Source organism: Nothobranchius furzeri, chromosome 1, assembly GCF_043380555.1.
Source record: "Nothobranchius furzeri strain GRZ-AD chromosome 1, NfurGRZ-RIMD1, whole genome shotgun sequence".
NCBI lineage: Eukaryota > Metazoa > Chordata > Actinopteri > Cyprinodontiformes > Nothobranchiidae > Nothobranchius > Nothobranchius furzeri.
In genome coordinates, this window is record NC_091741.1 from 55,686,582 (window position 1) to 55,705,180 (window position 18,599).

An 18,599-nucleotide genomic window follows, 5' to 3' on the forward strand; every position below is an offset into this window, starting at 1 on the left:
GCATCCCTATGTTCTTGAAAACTACAATGGGCATCAGAAAGATTAAATATTATCCAATCATGTTGAAACCAGACCAGATAAATAACAGCAACTAGAACAGCATTACTAGTATTTAAAAAAGAGCTTAAATAAAACATTTAAATCATTTCTGTCATCTCCACCTTCACACAGTATCGGGTAACTTAATGCCCCTTTTCCAACAGCACAGTTTGATGTTTTCCCCCAAATTTTCAGTACCTACTTTGTTGTGGTTCCAAGCATACTGCATCATTCCGAAAATGCAATGTCAGAGACTGTCGCTCACCGATTGGGTAAACGGTTGAGGACTGGTTGCTCCAGAGCTCGCTGGAATGCAGAGACAGCAGACGCTTTTGTCCAAGGCGACTTACAAGTGATAATCAGCATGTTGCCCTTGAGGCTAACAACAACAATAACAACAACTTGACATCAATTATTGAGAGGAGGGAACAAGGAGTGGACAGTAGAGAGGGGGGACAGGTGCAGGGAGGGCGCTAGTTAAGAAGATGCTCTCTGAAGAGTAGGGTCTTCAGGAGTTTCTTGAAAATTGAAAAGGAAGCCCCTGTTCTGGTAGTGCTTGGTAGCTCATTCCACATTTGTGGAACGATGCATGAGAAGAGTCTGGATTGTCCTGAGCGTGGTGTAGGCACGGCTAGCCGACGATCCTGTGATGACCGGAGCGGCCGGGCCGAGACCTAAGTCTTTGCAAGAGCATTCAGGTAGATGGGAGCCGTACCATCTCGGACTTTGTATGCTAGTGTTAGCAATTTGAATTTGATGCATGCAGCTAGCGGTAGCCAGTGGAGCTCAATGAACAGAGGGGTGACGTGTGCTCTTTTTGGCTGATTGAAGACCAGATGCGCCGCTGCGTTCTAGAATATTTGAAGAGGTCTCACAGTACAGCCAGGAAGACCAGTTAGAAGGGCATTGCAGTAATCGAGGCGGGAGATGACAGTAGATTGCACCAGGAGCTGGGTGGCATGTTGCGTTAGGTGTGGTCTGATCTTTCGTATGTTATACAGCGCAAAGCGGCATGAACGAGCAACAGAGGCAACATGATCTTTAAAGGTCAGGTGTTCATCAATCACAACATCCAGATTTCGAACTGTCTTTGAAGGAACCAGAGATAGGAAGCCATTTTGGATTGAGATGTTGTGCTGTATGGATGGTGTTGCTGGGATGACAAGTAGTTCAGTTTTAGAGAGGTTGAGTTGGAGATGATGGGATTTCATCCATTTTGAAATGTCAGAGAGACAGTTTGATATTCGTGCAGAGACAGTGTGGTCGTCCGGTGGAAATGACAGAATTTAGCAGCTTTAACAGAAGGACTGCATCTTCACTGAGTTGTGGTCACTTTCACATGAACAAAGATGGAACTAACCGATAGGACTGGGGGTAAACAATTATTTTTAAAACGATTATTCTGACAATTATTTTATCGAATAGTCGACTATTCTAATGACTATTTAGATGATTAATCTAGCAATAATTTTTTATTGCACAATTAATGAAGCTCCTTTATGAAGGGAGAAACTCTCCCGATGATTTTCTACATCTGCGTTAAGGGCCAAAGCAGCGCATTTGACCCCAGAAGTTGTTGTCCGTTGCCGGGAGACGAAGGCGGGCAAAACAAGAAAGGAATCTAGTAGCGGACGGACATTGTTCTGGTTCTTCGGTATTTGGCGGAGATGTTAGTGAAGGTGGAGAAGAGGGCAAACTAGAGGAAAAACAGATTCCACCTCTATTTATAAACTCCTGGGGATGCAACAAGTAGGCGTGGTGCGTCGACTACTGGATCTGACGTAGACAAATTGTTAGAACCGAGCCGTCGACGCCATCGACGCTTCGCTACAGCTCTACTAACAGAGTATATGTTTTAATTTTTAATGAAATGCTGCACAATAACAGAGATGTCCCGATACAACTTCTTCCCTTCTGATACGATACCGATATTGCAGCCTTCAGTACTGACCGATACCAATATCAATCTGATACGATATCAGCAAACATCTTACATACTAGGGCTGTCGCGGTTGAGGAATTCCTCCTGCGGTGATTCAGGGTGGCTTAATATTGCGGTGTGCGATATTATTGCAGCCCTTTTTTTATTGCAGTACTATCTAAACATAATGTTTACACATTTAAAAAAGGTTAAAAATTGCCATGCCTTCTTTTATAACACTTTACTGAATGCAGATCAAAGGGCAGTAACAACACAGATCGCAGTAACGTTAGTTTCTCCGACAGTCGGAGTCCGACTGAACTTAAAAACAACAAAATTCAGGAGGTTAAACTTTTAAATGCAAATTTGGCTGCAGCATCTAACAAATAAGAAACAAGTCCTCATTTTGTTTAGTTGTTTAAAATCAAGCATAAAAAATTACATGTACCGGGCGCGCGCGCGCCGGGGGGCGGGCGCACTATCATTTCACTTTCACACACACGAATGACGGTGATTTATAGCTCGGTCACGTCCTTGTTACCCACAAGCAAAACCAGCATGATAACTATATACGGTTTGAGAGAGGATCTGAGAGGGGTGGCAACATTTCCAGCAACACTGAAAACCCTCTCGGATGGTGCGCTCGTTGCACTAACGCACACGTACTTGCGTGCGACTCTGCCGAGCAAAGGGAATCTCTCCCGGTTGTTGCTCCACCATGTCAGGGGGGTTTCTTTAGAGTGGATGCATTCCTCCTGCAGGTAGCGAGTGAGCTCCAGCTCGGCTCAAACTCTCTTCGGACGGCTGCAGAAGCAGTGCTTGTCCGGGACTTCAGCAGGTCTTCGAGCGTTTATTATTATTTTTTTGCCGCTGGTGGCAGCTCTGTCTCGGCCAAGGACCCTGGCTGCGCAGCAGCTGACGTACTGAAAACCAAAGTGCTCCCAAAGGAGCGAAGTAACGTTTCGTTTTGATACCAGTGCAGCCATCCTTCTCAACATGCATCATTGAGTTGAACCAAGTTCAGTAATTGCGGTGGCCCATGATGCAGCGCGGTGGGCTTCTTCATATTGCGATATTTCATTTTTGCGGTTACCGCGACAGCCCTATTACATACTTTAACATATTTCATAGTGTGGAATGTATGAAAGCCTTGATCAAGTGATATTACTCAATTGGAGAAGAAGAGCCAATAACAGTAAGTATGAAAAAAAAGACATTATTTTTCTTTACCATTGGTTGCAAAAATGTGGACCTTAACGGACTACTTATATCGGAGATTTTTGATGTTGTTCGATATAATCTGATTTTTGGGCTGATATCGAATTACTTCCAATATCGATATCAGAACGGGACATCCCTATTTAACATAGTTAAAGATGGACCTTTTATTTTTACTTAATCACACCAAATTGGATGAAGGGAAGTGCTAAATTAGCTATAACAGCTTCTACGGTACATCTTATTTTGTGTTGTGAATTGCAAACTTTTACATTCTATAGTAAAGCATATCACAGATAAGTAAGTCATACATGTGTGGCAGACAGAGCAGACTGACATTATTTGAGAGAACTTTTGAGATTTCCAACTATCTGACTGTGATGAGATCTGCCCTCAGAAACCCATCTGGCAGAAATCGATTCAGACAGTCATTTAAAAAGCCCTAAATTGGGGTCGAGGACCTCTGCATCACTATAATTCTTCTTAGACTTTAGTACATGAAACCAAGAAGAGCATGCTCTGGAAATGGCAGATTTATGAAAATGAAATAGATCCCAGAGCCAATAAGCTGATGTTTTTTTTTTTTTATAAACTAGCTAAAGCAATACGCCTTGCCTAGAAATATGATGACAAAAAAGGTAAAATTGCAAGTGGAAATGTGAGGGGATTTTTCTCCCCTTCTTTTTATTATTTTCAGACAGAACAGCTGAAGCTGAAATCACATAATTTATATGCATTGCCTGTAAACTGAATGAAAGATTTTCAGTGTGTAGACATAAAATCAGAGGGAGAGAAATGCCAGACAGAATGATATGTTACACAGGCAGGCATTTATCTTCAACGGCAAATAAAACAGCTATGTTTAAAAATAACCATCAAGTTACGGATTCCAACCAGCAGTCTGAATGGACATTTTGGAGTTCCAGTAAACCTTTTACTCAAAGTGAACACCTATATTTGATCAAGTAAAGCAGCAGCTTTGATTCTTTGGCCTCAACATGAGTAATGCCATTTGAAATGGCTACAAAAAGGCGCCCATGGATTATTAACTTCATCTGTTAAATTATTTCATCATCCAGATGGCAGGCTGCACTTAGGGATGTGCTTGAAGAAGCTGACACTCAAATGTGGCTTTAAATGGGGAAGGCCAGTCAAGCTCCAACATGGTCCAACCCAATGACCTAAAGCTTTTGCCAATGGCTTACTCGAACGCCAAAGGCTTGATCACTATTTGCTTTCAAAATATCTTTTATTATTTGCATGTTTAAAGAGAATTTTATTCAGAGATGTTGAAGGAAGGTTTATTAGGTTGAGATGTTTGTAACTAGAGCGATTGAACTTCATCTTCCTTTACTCTCTTACAGCCAAACTGCACCAGTAGAGTCTTCCCACATGTGAACAAATGCAGGTAATTTGCCATATTTACAGAAAAAATAGCCCATGAAAATGACTGCTTTAGCTAAATAGTCTTTCAGCATAAATTTAGTGCTGAAATGTTACTAGTATCTCCTAAGAGCTGCAGGTGATTATATGTTGATTTCCCCTTATTTCCCCTTCTCTTGCTCTCAGAAGGTCATTGTGCACCCAGTTAATCAAAATTAAAAACAAGGACATGGTTTTCCGTGTTTGTCTTATTTTCACTTTGAAGTAAACGTGATTCCTGACTGATAAAGTCTCTTTTGTTTAAACATTAATCCTTGTTTGCATACTAAACCTGGAAATTGATCAGCAACCTTCAGTCTAATGTCTGATTTATAATTCTCTGTGAGCTTCGTAAAGAAAAGACGCACACTGGGTGTCGGAAAGGCTTTCAAATGCGAACCTCTGCACAAGCAACAGTGTTGAAAAATAGTTCCCTGCCTGGACAACAGAGGGCATAGCACTTTTCTGTGATATCCTGCCACCATAACACATAACTGGTCCATGATAGGGTATTTATTTGTTCCTGCAATTCGGTCTACATTTGCTCCGTATTTTGTACTCCTTCTGACACGGGTGAATAAACATTCATATTTTCAGACTTTTTGCGATGCATTCTTTCAATCTATTCTCGGTCTGCCGCTAAATATCTTTTTACTTTTTAAAACGATGGTGCTGGTGACAAATTTACAGGAAAGAGGCACCCTGACCAATCCCAAGCTTGCAGTTTTGCAATGTTTAAAAGTATGGGCATGTCTCCATCACCCTCTGTGAGCCCGTCAGAGAGCCTTTGTGCCAATGCATAATGGTGTTGGCAGATCAGTCAATCAATCAACCTTTATTTGTTGAGCACTTTCCACACAGAAGTGACCAAAGTGCTTTACAGTTAAAAACATGACAAATAAAATACAGTAACTATCATAAAACAAATAAAAGACAGGACTGGTTAAAAATGACTACATAAAAGAAATTAATAGCAATAACAAACCAGTATGATGCGTTTCCGCAGTTTTTAAAGGAGACTTCAATTAATTCAGAGACTCAGCCATCCTTATAGACAGAGAAGTATAAATCAGGCTTAACATTTGACTCTGACCTTGTTTATCCATTAGGATCTGCAGTGACGATATGCATTTTCCCTGGCAATAGAGAGCAGCACATACCTAAATCACTGCATTCGAGTAAGACCTTACCAATGGTCGTTAGGGTCAAAAATCCCTGGGAGCGCAATTTTAGAACAAGTACTTCATCAGATCATTCAACCTCCAGCAAAATGCCGAGCACATCAGACCCCCTTTGTCACTGGCAATGGGAAAAAAGGTAAACAACGTTGTTTATGAATGGCAAATGTTATATAACTGCTTGTTACAAATCAGTAAATGTGTTTTCTTCTTTTTTTCTTCTTCTTTTTTTTTCTTCTTCCTTTCTTCAATCATTTTCAACAACATTTCGATGGATATTTCCAGATTAATGGTAAAAATTACATATTGTCACTTTAAAACCCTCACTATCTCTTTTCTACTGTTCCTCACCTTTACATGTTAATAATGCCATCTCACTGCAACAATATGAGGGTAGAAAAGGTTAAAGAAGCACACATACACATTTGAAACCAGCCCCCCAGAAGTCTGCGTCACTATGACAACTTGGACGAACAAGAGGCCCCACAGTGCGATATCGAATGGGATTTCTGTGCTCGTTATTTTCACAAATGCATGCTGCCGCTGCCTTATTTCTCAGGGAGGGGAGGTCATTATTCCAGCTGACAGATCAGTCTTAAAATGATATGTGGGAGGACATTGAATGGATTGTTCAGTTAAGGGATAAATAATGAATCTCACAGTTTCGCCTTGTTTACATATGAATATTTAAACAATCACACAGCGTGGGCTGGGGGGGGGGGGGGGGGTCTGAAGCTGAGATCTATATGCCCCCCCCCCCCCCCCCCCAAAAATAATAAAATAAGTTACGCTCATGAATCCAGTCAGTGTGTTTACCTGCACATGAAAGCTGTCTTCGAGCTATCATGGCTCTTTGGCAAGTTTTCTGTCTTTAAGTTTATCAAATGCTTCACAGTGGAGATGTGGTTCAGAAATATGTCTCTGTTAAACATGCCTGACTGGGTGTTTGGAAAAGGGAAGTGTTGCGTATCTTCTAATCAAGAGGCATGGATTTGCAATCAGTATCTTGCAAGAGATCGCTAATTAAGTCAGGGACATGTCTGGGCTCCGGCGTAACATGCATGCATGTCATTTTCATTAAATTCCCTATGAAAAGCAGAGTATCTGAATGAGACATCAGTTGTTGCTATAATAACATGAGGATCTGTCTATCCTTGGTCATGACACACACATAGTCACACACACATTTTCTCCAGAAAAGACAGCTCGTAATCATAATTCTCTTCCACAAAAGGAACCCTGACATAAAATCCATGTCACAGCAGTGGCAGATAGAGGCTTCCTTTGTTCTTGTTTCACAAATGCTTACAATCAGCCTCACATCTATAGCAGTCAGCCTTTGTCTATGTTTTCTTGGCTACTTTGTATCTAAAACTGTCATCCACTTTGCTTCCCTCTGATCCTCACTTAAAATGAACATTGAGAAATTGCTTAAAACTACAAAAGAGGCAAAGTATTAAAAAAACAATGGGAAATGGATAGAAAATCAGAACAGCAGAAATGACAATGCGGTGGATGTTTGAAACCCGTTGGTTAAAAAAAATTACAAAAGGAGAAAGAAAAAAGATAAACAAAACAAACAGCTTGACTAAGGGTCAAAGATGTACTGTAATAATGTATGTAAAGTACAAACCTTGAGTTCAGACCAAGACAAAAAGCACTAGTAGAGTATTATGTTGGGGTTCATTGAGCCCTGCATCTGTAAATTTTATTTTAATCATTTATATTTGCCTTGTCGCACATCAAATTCAGAAAATTTGGCTATTTGGTCATGAAAAGCAATTAAGCTGAATAAGATCCTGCCCCAAGTGGAGGAGTTTAAGTATCTCGGGTCTTGTTCACGAGTGAAAGAAGGACAGAGAAATCGATAGATTGGTGCTGCATCTGCAGTGATGCGGGCGATGTACCGGTGTGTCGTGGTCTCAATTTACCGGTCGATCTACGTTCTTACCTAGCCTGGCCAGCCATGCCAATGCTTCCTTATGGGAAGCAAGGTCCTTCCTGGTGAGCTCAATAGTCATGGTCGACTACAAATGAAAAAAGTAAGAAGTAACACAAAGGATTCCCAGGAGCCGATTTAGACTTGGGAGTGGACTATAGGACAAAGCACGGACTTAACACAACAGTTGAAAAATAACAGAAATAACTGATTTGTTGCCTGAACACATAATCAGCTTAAGAAAAAAAAAATAAATATTGAAAAACGCAAAATGTCAAAAATGTAAATTTTAAACTTAGCAAGTTTTAAGTTTGAATTTTTCTCTGTGGTCACACATAAACCTTTATTCGCATAACTCTCCTCATCAAATCTCTTGCCTGAAAAGAATCTTCAGAAAAACATCACATCAGATGAGGAAATGTCATTTTTGTTGTTCTCAGTAAACTGGAGGCTTGAGGGATGAGATGCCAAGCTTCGGCTGATAACCATTTCCACAGAGCAGACTTGGACTCATCTTGTTTTGTTCCAAACAAACGCAGCAGTAGATCACATGTTGATGGATTAAGTGAAAACTGATTTTATGGATTTAGTTGGCAGACACTGAAAGTGTTAACAGAACCAGGTAGGGATGTAGTCCTTCTGAAAATCAGGTCCACCATCTTTTATCTCTGGCATGCAGAACTTGGCTCTAGGCCAGGGGTCGGCAATCCGCAGCTCTGGAGCCACATGCGGCTCTTCCATCCATCTGATGCGGCTCTCTGTGCTTGCAAAATAATGAATGGATATTTAAATAAAGTGCTTTATATTTTACTGCATTAATTTTATATCTGAATGCCAATTCTAAATGTAAAGACTGTCTGCGTAAACCTGAACAGGTCCAGCCCGGTCTTACGGTGAGACCGGGTTGACGGGACATGCTACACGCTTGTGCGTAATCACAGGCGCTTTCTGAGCTGAAGAGGATGTGAGATTCTGGGCTTCTCCTCAGACAGGCTCATGGATGTGTCGCCACATTGGAGACAGGAACAAGCACTATTCAGCCAAAGCTTCATAATCAGGGAACATTTTCTAAGTGACAAGTCTCTCTGAGAGACAGGGTTTGGAAAACACTCGCTTCAGTGGGAGGAATCTTCCCGCATGCGCTCTGGTTCTGCGATGCGCTCCAAGCCCCTCTCCACATCTTCAGCTCGCTGTGCACCTTACCCACGAGCTGACAGCGAGCTGCGCTGAGCAGTGTCCAGCTCAGATGTTCAGATGGGAATCTTTTCTTGAATGGTTTAGCTACATCCGCGATGTGCGTAACGAATAAAATGTCAGTTCGTCCGCATGCGTCGGGGTAATTCTTTCTATTCTTTCTCCGTCAAAATAAACGGTCAAATACGAGAACTATCCGGTCAACACAAGCCCTGCTTTTAACTGTTCTGTATTCTCGTGAAAATTGTTGAAAAGAGATCAAATTTAACGTGATCACCACCAGAGCCAGGTGCACTGTGCCGTTATCTCCATCACTGTAAACAACAACACTGGGAACAACAAATTGATCGGATCATTTTCTTACCTTCTCCACCTACAAAGTTTAATTACAACAATCAAAAGTGACCTGGATTTATATTCTGAACAGTTTAAACATGTTTTAAAAACAAATATTTTTGACAAAAGTGACACCTGCTCAGTCGAATAACTAACGGTGAAAAATATCAAAATATTGTAGGCAGAGACGGGCTACAACTTCTGGATCCATTTTATACAAATCATTCTATTGATTATCTTCTGTTGAAAGATAACTTTCACGTACACAAGTGACTGGTATTGGCTGCTGTCACCTGCTGATTGGTTAAAGCAGCTCTCTGCTGTGGCTCCCAGTGTTTTCTTTACTGTGGGAAACAGGATCTTTGATGGGAAAAGGTTGCCGACACCTGCTCTAGGCAAATGGGCTTGAAGCTTATTTATACTTCTGCCAAAGTGTACATTTGCAGAAACTTCAAATGCCTGCACATGACTTCTGTGGAACAAAACCACCGACGTATTAAGCTCATTATTCAAAACCTAGGAAGTTACTAATTTCCTTTCATAACTTAAGTGTTTTTTAATCAAACTGAATTCAGTAGTAAAGTAAATTAACTTCTAGATTTGTGACTGACTATTATTACTTATTTTTATTTATATAGCACCAAATCACGACAAGAGTCATCTCAAGGCACTTCACATAGTAAACATTCCAATCCAGGTCAGTTCATTAAGTCCATCAGAAAAAAGTTTCCTATACAAGGAACCCAGCAAATTGCACCAATCCTCATACTAAGCAAGCATTTAGCAACAGTGGAGAGGAAAACTCCCTTTTAACAGGAAGAAACCTCCACAGAATTCTGGCTCAGTATAGACAGCCATCCACCACGACTCACTGGGGATCGAGAAGAAAGCACACACACACACACACACACACACACACACACACACACACACACACACACACACACACACACGCACACGCACACGCACACGCACACGCACACAACATATATACCAAGTAGTGTTTCTACGGTTACATTGTGATTTCCATTATTTACACATGACAGTACTAAGGTTGATACAAAACACGTTTATGAAGTTCTTTGTCCTAAATCCCTCTCACACAAAGCAATTTCAGCAGTTTTATTTGTGACATTTTCAGTACCTTCCAGAATGAGCCGTTTTACTGTCACTTTAAGAAAACATGGTCATGCCCACCTATTATCCACTCAGGCTGCTATGAGCTGAGAAGCTCCAAAATTCAAGAGGGGCTCAGATTAGAGCTGCTGTTCCTCCAGCGTCAACATGTGAGGCAGGGTTCTACGAGTGACATCACAAACAGGGATTTTTCAAATTGCTTGTAGGCAAATAATTCCTAAAACAAACACTGACAGACAAGGGATGGGTGTTTTATCACATTTAGAGGGTTTACAGAGGTAGTAGAGAACTACATTGGAACACAAAAGGATGCAAAAGGTGACTTTTGCATGATATGTTTCCAGTGTTTCCCCTACATACTGTAGGCTCAGGTGTGGTGCTGCGCTATTGCTGAAATTCCAGCGCCACGCCTACGAGATCACGGACAACACACGGCAGTGAAACAGTGCACAAGCAACGAGCTACCTAGCCCTAGACAACGCACTGCAGCAAAATTGTCTGTGCTCAGCACACCACCCACTGGAAACATTTCTAGGGGAACCCAGGTGCCCTTTAAATGAAAATTTGTACAAAGTCCAGTTCTTTAATTGTTGAAAAAAGCTTAAAAGGTTCTTTCAGTTCATCCACCATGTTTGAACATACACTGCATAACTTTTGAGTATCTCCAAGATTGTGTTTATTCTTCAAAGCTCTGCAAATGTGTTGGCAAATGAATCAATTTACGTTTAAGAATGATAACAATATGATACCAATAATACCAATGTTTAACATCTGATCATGATTATTTATAAAAATCATTGGCATGAAATTAAGTAGCTGACGGTGTTTTCAAGTAATTTATGTAAAGAAAATCCACATGCAAATAACCTGAAGTGAATTTCAGGCCTGTTAATAATGGTCATATTTACTCATTTAGAGTAAGATTTTTATTTTTGTCATATAATAATCAGAATATAGTTGAAGTGTGAGCTGAGGGGAGGAAACAGATGCACCAAGAAGCCTTGGCAACCAGTTTATGTTCACACCACAACCATCATGATCCCGCCTGTGAGGCGACTAAGCTTTCCTTCCTCTCATGGTTTCATTCTGAATTCATCCTGAGCAGAAATATTTTTAACATTTGCATCAATAGCCCGGTGAACAAAACTTTTATGTTTAATCACAAAATGTGCTTAAGCTGAACTAAAATATAAAAGTCAGAAAACACACATAACCTACAGGTTGTTGAGCAGCGCTGTTCTAAAACACACATTCAGTATGTCCTGCCTGTTGCTTTCAAACCTCACACACAAACACACACCCACACATCTGAATGCCCGCTGGAGTTTGATTGAACAATGTAATTAGTTATAATTAGCCCTTATTAAAAATGTTAAAGAGCCTCCCTACTGACTTCGGCTGCAGGTGAGTGTCTGATGAAGTGTAACACACACACATACACGTGCGCACACCCACACACACACACACACACACACACATACAGCAAGATGACAGCTACAGCAGCTGTGGTCTCTGTACTTTTTGTAAATAAATGACGACAATTTCCATTTCTTCTCTGAATCACTGTTGATTTGACAGAAACTGATCTGAATCAGCGGCACAAGAGACATAAACATGTGACCCTTTTGTGCAATTAGATTTAGCTCCACAACTAAACCTGTATTTCTACAAATTGTGAAATGTAAATAGTCTTAGATTGCAAAAAGTTCAGCTTTGCTGATGATTATTAGAAAGGCAAAATTATTTTGTAGAAGTGGAAGGCTAATAAAACCCAAAAGGCTAGAATCCTGCCCAGGAAATATAAGTAACCCAATAATTGTTCGTCTATGTGTTTCATGTTTACTTGTGTTCTCACATTTTCTGTGTTTGATAATTTATCAAATTCAATTCAAATTCAAAAAAACTTTAATCATCCCCGAGGGGCAATTGTTTCAGTACAGAAGAATTGGTACTGTGGTCATTCACAACAAGAGTTGTGCTACCGTTAATTAGATGAAAAGGGGATTACATGAGGATTTATTGGGGGAGGGGAAAAAAGGCATACCAGAGTTACCCCTGGCAGGGCTTAGCTTTACTCAGCAAAAAAACCGCCTCAAACATATAAGCACGAACATCAACAATTCACAACATGAGACACAGAGAGGAAGGTGGGGGGGGGGGGGGGGGGGGGGGGGGGGATCCTGTTTCCCCAGCGAGAGCAGCCCTATGGCGCTCAGCCACTGTAGCCACAGGTGGGAGGGAGATCTTGGGAGGAGCGCAGAGCACATTTGCACCTGCAGGTAGATGACCTCGCCAGGCTAAAGTCCACCAATCTGAAGGTGGGGGGGTAGGTCGGGTTTTCACAGCATCTGTCTGCATTCCTTCGTGGGGGTTTGTTGTTGGCATTCACAAGGCTGCCATGGCATCAGATTCGGATAACAAGTCTTTGTTTGGGTCAGGCAGAGATAATTTTCCTCTCTGCCTTGAAGTCTGTAATTGATCATTCAAGTCCTCCAGTGAAGCCAATTCAGGTTTTAAACATCTCCACACCGTCCAGTGACCCTCTCCGAGATTACATCCATTTTGCGCACTAATACTGGTATCGCAGGTAGAACACTGACCAGCTTACGATTCACCTCGAGTAACGTCCCAGTCTGAGGTCTCCACACGGACGGTACTTTCCGTGGGTGCGGGTCGCCCTCCAATTGCTCCCGTCTTCCCAAATTTCCAGAAAACCAGATATCCTCCCACTCCAATCAGAAGAAATCCAGTGATCATCAGGCCAAATATCCACACATCTTCGACATCCTCAATGGACAACTGAGAGAGGCATACGATCTTCCACTCCCTCCAGGAACTGAGCATATATCCCGCTGTGTGTGTCCCTTGCGGGCAAGTGGGAGCCCCCTCCTCCGTTCTCATCGTAGAAAAAATCTTGTCAATCGCGTTGAATGACCAATTAATTAAATCTATTCTAAAAATAGGGTTTTTCAGAAGAAATGCAGAGAAGCGCTCTGTGGGCAGACAGGACAAAGAGCCTTGGAAAAAAAAGATAAGGGAGCAAAAGCAGAAGCGTCTGTACTCTGCGAGTGTACCTGTGTGTTTTCAACATGGTGCACTCCTAAGCTATACAGCATGATGGAGTTCAGTGTCATCAGGTTAAAGTGATCACAAAGTGACTCAGGGATCTATAAATATTACTAAAGTTTTGGGTCGAGGTCAAGGGTCACGACCCGACTTGTTGGACCGCAACATGAAATGGAAACTAACCCTAACCCTAACACTAAAGGCATAACCAAAATGGCACACAGGCTGGAGCTTAGGGCTGCACGATATTAGGAAAACCTGCAATATTCGATAACAGTGCTTAATATTGAGATATCGATATTACTCACGATAAATGAACAAATACTAAAGTATGCAGTGTTGATGTCGTCTGGCGTGTGACGTCTGCTCTGGGTTCAAAGCAAACAAAAACTAATGCATGAATTCCATTACAACATACCATTTTTATTGCAAAAATATGCAGCTGCACCTGCTACTGTATTAGCAGCAAAACAACAAACTGCATGCATGCAGTTTCTCAGTGACTTTAAAACATCACCACCACCATAAAACTTTTTCTGATGCTCCAAATACAGAAAAACATCCCTTACCAGGGTTTTTGAATAAATTTAAAAAAATCAGAAAATAAGTTTAAATGTTAAATAATAGTTAACATCACTTAAATGCAACAGCAAATTCTCATTGCTACTGAACATTTTCTCCACTTATGTGGTTATGATATAAGGCTGTTGCTGTAATTGGGAAGTGAACTGTGCTGGGCCAAACTAGGAGAATATTAAGATTTTCTGAGGAAAAGAGAAAAACAATTGTCTACCTTTCAGAAGAGGAACTGGCAAAAAAAACTACATGGAAAATATGTGAAAACGTTTGTTTTTAACCCCAAATTGAACAAGTTTACCTAGATCTTAAAAAGCAGCTCAGATGATGAAACTGCAACTATGATTCTGATAACAAGCTAACAAATTGAACTAGCTCCTCTTAAGATAACTGGCTAGCAGAGCTTCTGACTGACAATTTATGTGCAGCAGCAAATCAACTATCCTGAATAACAAGGTTATAAAAGCTCATAAATGAAAAATCACTTTGATGTGTGGGAGAACTTTTCCAGGCCCTCTTTAGCAGGGTGGGACTGGGAGGAGAGTGCTGTAGCATTTTAGCTGGAAGCTAACCGGAGCCTGGGGCTAACATCACCACCCGGTGGAACACTAGCGGCATGGAGGTAGGTGGGTTGGTTCACCGGCACGTGTCGGAGTCAGCCCAGTTATTATCAGCTGCTTAACGACACCGAGCGGACTCACGTTCACGTTTGAAAGCAGCGCTGATTCCAGAAACCTCAACACAAAGTGCGTTCGTTAATCTGAGCCAGCATGACGAACAAGGGAAGCGAGCGGCAGTGGAAAGCGGGGGCGGAGCGGAGATAGTGGAATTTTGGGGTAAGGGTCTACGTAGGGGGCAGGCGTATTAAGTGAACGGACCCATCTGATTGGCCGCATATCAGAAGGGCTATATTTGATTGGTCAAATAATACTTCTGCGTAAAAAACAGAGCTGGTTTACAAAAAGTTGATGTATGACACGGATGAAAATGTTTGAACCAAACATTTATCGCCGTTTTTGACGTGCTTTGCGATGGGCCTATCGCACTTCCTGTTACCGCGATGACGATAATTTTTCGATATATTGTGCAGCCCTACTGGAGCTCCTAAGATTTTCTCCCGTAGCTGCATCCTGCATGCTGTCAGGTTTGGTGGCAGAGCTGAAGCGTGGCTGGGAAGGTCTGTTGCCCAGACGCAGAGTGGTGGAGATAAACAGCGTGGTTTAGCTCCTTTAGGTTCGGTTTGAAGGTTTGAAGGCTGGTAAGCCTGAGAACTCGATTCAAAGTCAGGTGAGAACGATGACAGAGTAATGAATGAAACGCCGGCACTTCCTTATATGGTGTCGGCGTGATGACGTCGGCGGCCACGTTGGTGGCGGGAATGATGGGAAATGGTGGCGAGAATGCTGGGAAATGGAGTCAGCTGGAGGAGTCCGTGACACATGCGCAATTCATTGCCTCTGACTGCGGCAGCTCTCCGTCTTCCCACTTCCCAGTTTATCTTTTCTGCCCTGCCTACGTGCTAGGAGATTTCCCTGTTTCTGAGAAGTGTGTGTGAACAAACCCGACGCCACCCATCCCGGTCAATGGGACAGAGGGGCGTACCATCAAGGAAACTGCCCAGTTCATAATCCTTGTGAACTTGTGATCAGTTTTCAAAAGGCAGGTTGACAAAAAAAATAAATCTATAAATTTGGACAAACATTAAAGTTGCAATGGCAAATTAGGAAAACAAATTAGCTTAAAATGTTTTTTTTTCTGGCCTCTTAACAACTATTGGACTATCCGGTTGTCGACCTCACTGAACTGCCACACTGCCGCACTCTCCTGGATCCACCACTCATTATGCACTTGCGTATAGTAACAGAAAAAAAAACGGTGTGGGAAGTTCACTGCTCAATGATATCAGAGGAGGATAAAGAACCAGCTGCTACCACTTCAACTTTAGGACAAACTACTCGAGTCTCAAAAAGTAAAAAAAAAACATTTGAAGTCTGGTGTTTAGCGCCACCTCGTTTCATCCGGCAATGTGGGTTTTAGGTTCCAGCAGAAGTATTAGTCAAATTCAAATGTCAAAGTCATTTATTGTCATTTCTACCACATGTGCAGGACATACAGAGGAACGAAATTGAGTTTCAGCACACACAATTCAAAGATCAGACATACGTGGGTAAGACACATAACAAGAATTGGTGACTGCGGTCATTCACAACATGAGTTGCGCTACCTTAATAGATAGATGAAAATTGTGTTACATGAGGATAAGTGGGGGTAGGTAAAAAAAAAAAAGGCATAGCAGAGTTAGCCCCAGCGGGGGGTAACTCTATTATACAAAAAAAAACTCCTTTAACATGGAAGCACAAACAGCACAGATACAACATCAGAGTCCGATGGGGAGGTGGAGATGGGCGGGATCCTGAAGCCTCCAATGGGAGCTGCCACTGCGGCGCATCGACCAGCTGCAGACCAACAGGTGGGAGGGAGAGATAAGGACCAGAGAGCACATTGAAGTTTCCCGCAGACGTCTCAATCTGAAGGAAGAGGGTGAAGGTCGGGACACAGCATCTGTCGGCATTCCTCCTTTCGTGGGGGTGTGTTGAGGCAGCCTTGAGAGGCTGCTATGGCGTCAGATAAGGATAACCATGACTTTGTTTGGGGCAGGCAGAGATAATTTTCCTCTCCGCCTTGAAGTCTCTAAGTGGTCATTCATGTCCACCAGTGAAGCCAAATATACGTTCTAAACATCCTCGCATCGTCCGGCGACCCTCTCCGAGATCAAATCCATCTTGCGTACTATCACAGGCAATGCCGCCAGGACATTATCCAGCTTGCGGTTCACCTCGAGTAACATCCCAGTTTGTGAGGTCACCGCCCGAGCGGCACATTCCGTGGGCATGGGTCGCACTCCAATCGCTCCAGTCTTCCCAAATTTCCAGAAAACCAGATATCCTCCCACTCCAATCAGAAGAAATCCAGTGATCATCAGGCCGAACATCCACAAATCTTCCACGTCCAGCTGAGAGAGGCACACGATTCGCCAGATCTCCCAAGAATCGAGTGCATATCCCGATGCGAATGTCCCCTCGGGACAGGTGGGAGCCCCCTTCTCCGTTCTCATCGTAGAAAAAATTTTGTCAATCGCGTTGAATGACCAGTTAATTAAGTCCATATTTCCAAAAAAGAGTAGTGGTTTCAGGAGAAATGCAGGAAAGTGCTCTGTAGGCAGACGGGACAAGAGCCTTGGGGAAGCCGATAAGGGAGCTGAGAAAAAAGCGTCTGTACTCTCTGAAGGCTGAGAAGAAAACCCGAGGTGGAGGGGTGAGTGTTCCATGACTGTGTTTGCGTTTAAAACTTAGCTTGTTTGTCAGTTCGCCATAACAGCTTTAACTATGTCATCGGTCAGAATTTGGAACAGAGCACATTCACAGCATGTCAAGGACCTGCAAAGGCCTTGAAATAAAAGGAATATTACTTGCTGCATGAACTTAATGTAACAGTTGATACAATCTTTTTAAACCTATGAAACAAACATTAGTTTTATTCCAAATTTGATCACAACTATAGTAAACGCTGAAGGCCTGTATTTGTAAAGCGCCCTCTAGGGCAGCGGTACTCAATAGGTGGTCCCCTCCTCTTTCTGGCCCCCGAACCGCTCGCGACCAACCAAAAATGGAGTTCCCTAAACCATCAGGCCTGTGCCTGATGTGGAGGAGGGACTGTATAGCTCAGAAGTCTCTCAGCTTCCTGGTAGCAAGCCACCCTGTTTTATACTGGGAGTCCTCATCAGGGGGGAATTTGTCACAGCTGCTGAGCCAAGGCAGAAGAGAGTGGAGAGCGCTGTCCAGGAAGTTGAACCTGCACTGCACCAGATCAAAGAAGAGAGAGGAGTGGTCCAAGGTGCTGGAGCAGATGTTGTTGAGCACATGGGGGTGCAACAACTTATGCTGTGTGCCATGTGTAGCATTCTCTGCCGGGACTGAACCTACAACCCTCCGACCACTGAACAGACCGCTCTCCCTCCTGAGCTACTGTTTTGTTTTGTTCTCTAAACAAAATTTGACTAATCTTTTCTAATTTGTGACATACTACTCTATGCGGTTCGGTGGCCTAAAACAGTCACTCATAAATACTCATAAAATAATTAATTGTCATTGAAAAATAAAGTCTTGATTTAAAATATGAACATTGATTCTGAAAAAAGCATTATGGAATGACAAACACATCAGATGTAACAATGTTTAATGTTTGCTTAAGACAATCACTTCATCTGAGTACAAATATGTACCGTAAGTGTTTTAATAGCATCTCCTGTAACTATGACGTGCATCTAAACCAGTTTCCCCAGAAACAGTTAAGAAAGAAAATGTTCAACTGAGTCCAAGTACCAAAAACACATTAAGTACTAGATTTATAGTATGATAAATGAAAAGAGAGGCAACCAGCTACCCATCAAAAATTCAATGTAGGGATATACACAGTTAACTGGTTAGTTGCCATTAATGTTGTAACTGGGTAAAATAGTTTTGCCCAGTTAACAACTTCAAATCCTTCTGCTGCGCTGGAGTGTAATATATGT

At 42.1% G+C, this 18,599-nt stretch overlaps 1 protein-coding gene across 8 annotated transcripts in view; it reads right to left on the reverse strand.

Annotated features, from left to right (window-relative positions):
* Positions 1-18,599, reverse strand: part of LOC107383712 (copine-8) — a 192,985-nt gene that overhangs the window by 69,656 nt on the left and 104,730 nt on the right. Inside the window, exon 1 of one of the 8 annotated variants that reach the window (XM_054739598.2) lies at positions 238-6,463. The exons of the other annotated variants lie outside the window; for them this stretch is intronic. The gene's annotated coding sequence lies outside the window, so the exon portion shown is untranslated. Of the gene's footprint in view, positions 1-237; positions 6,464-18,599 lie in introns of those variants that run through there. 8 annotated transcript variants of the gene reach the window in all.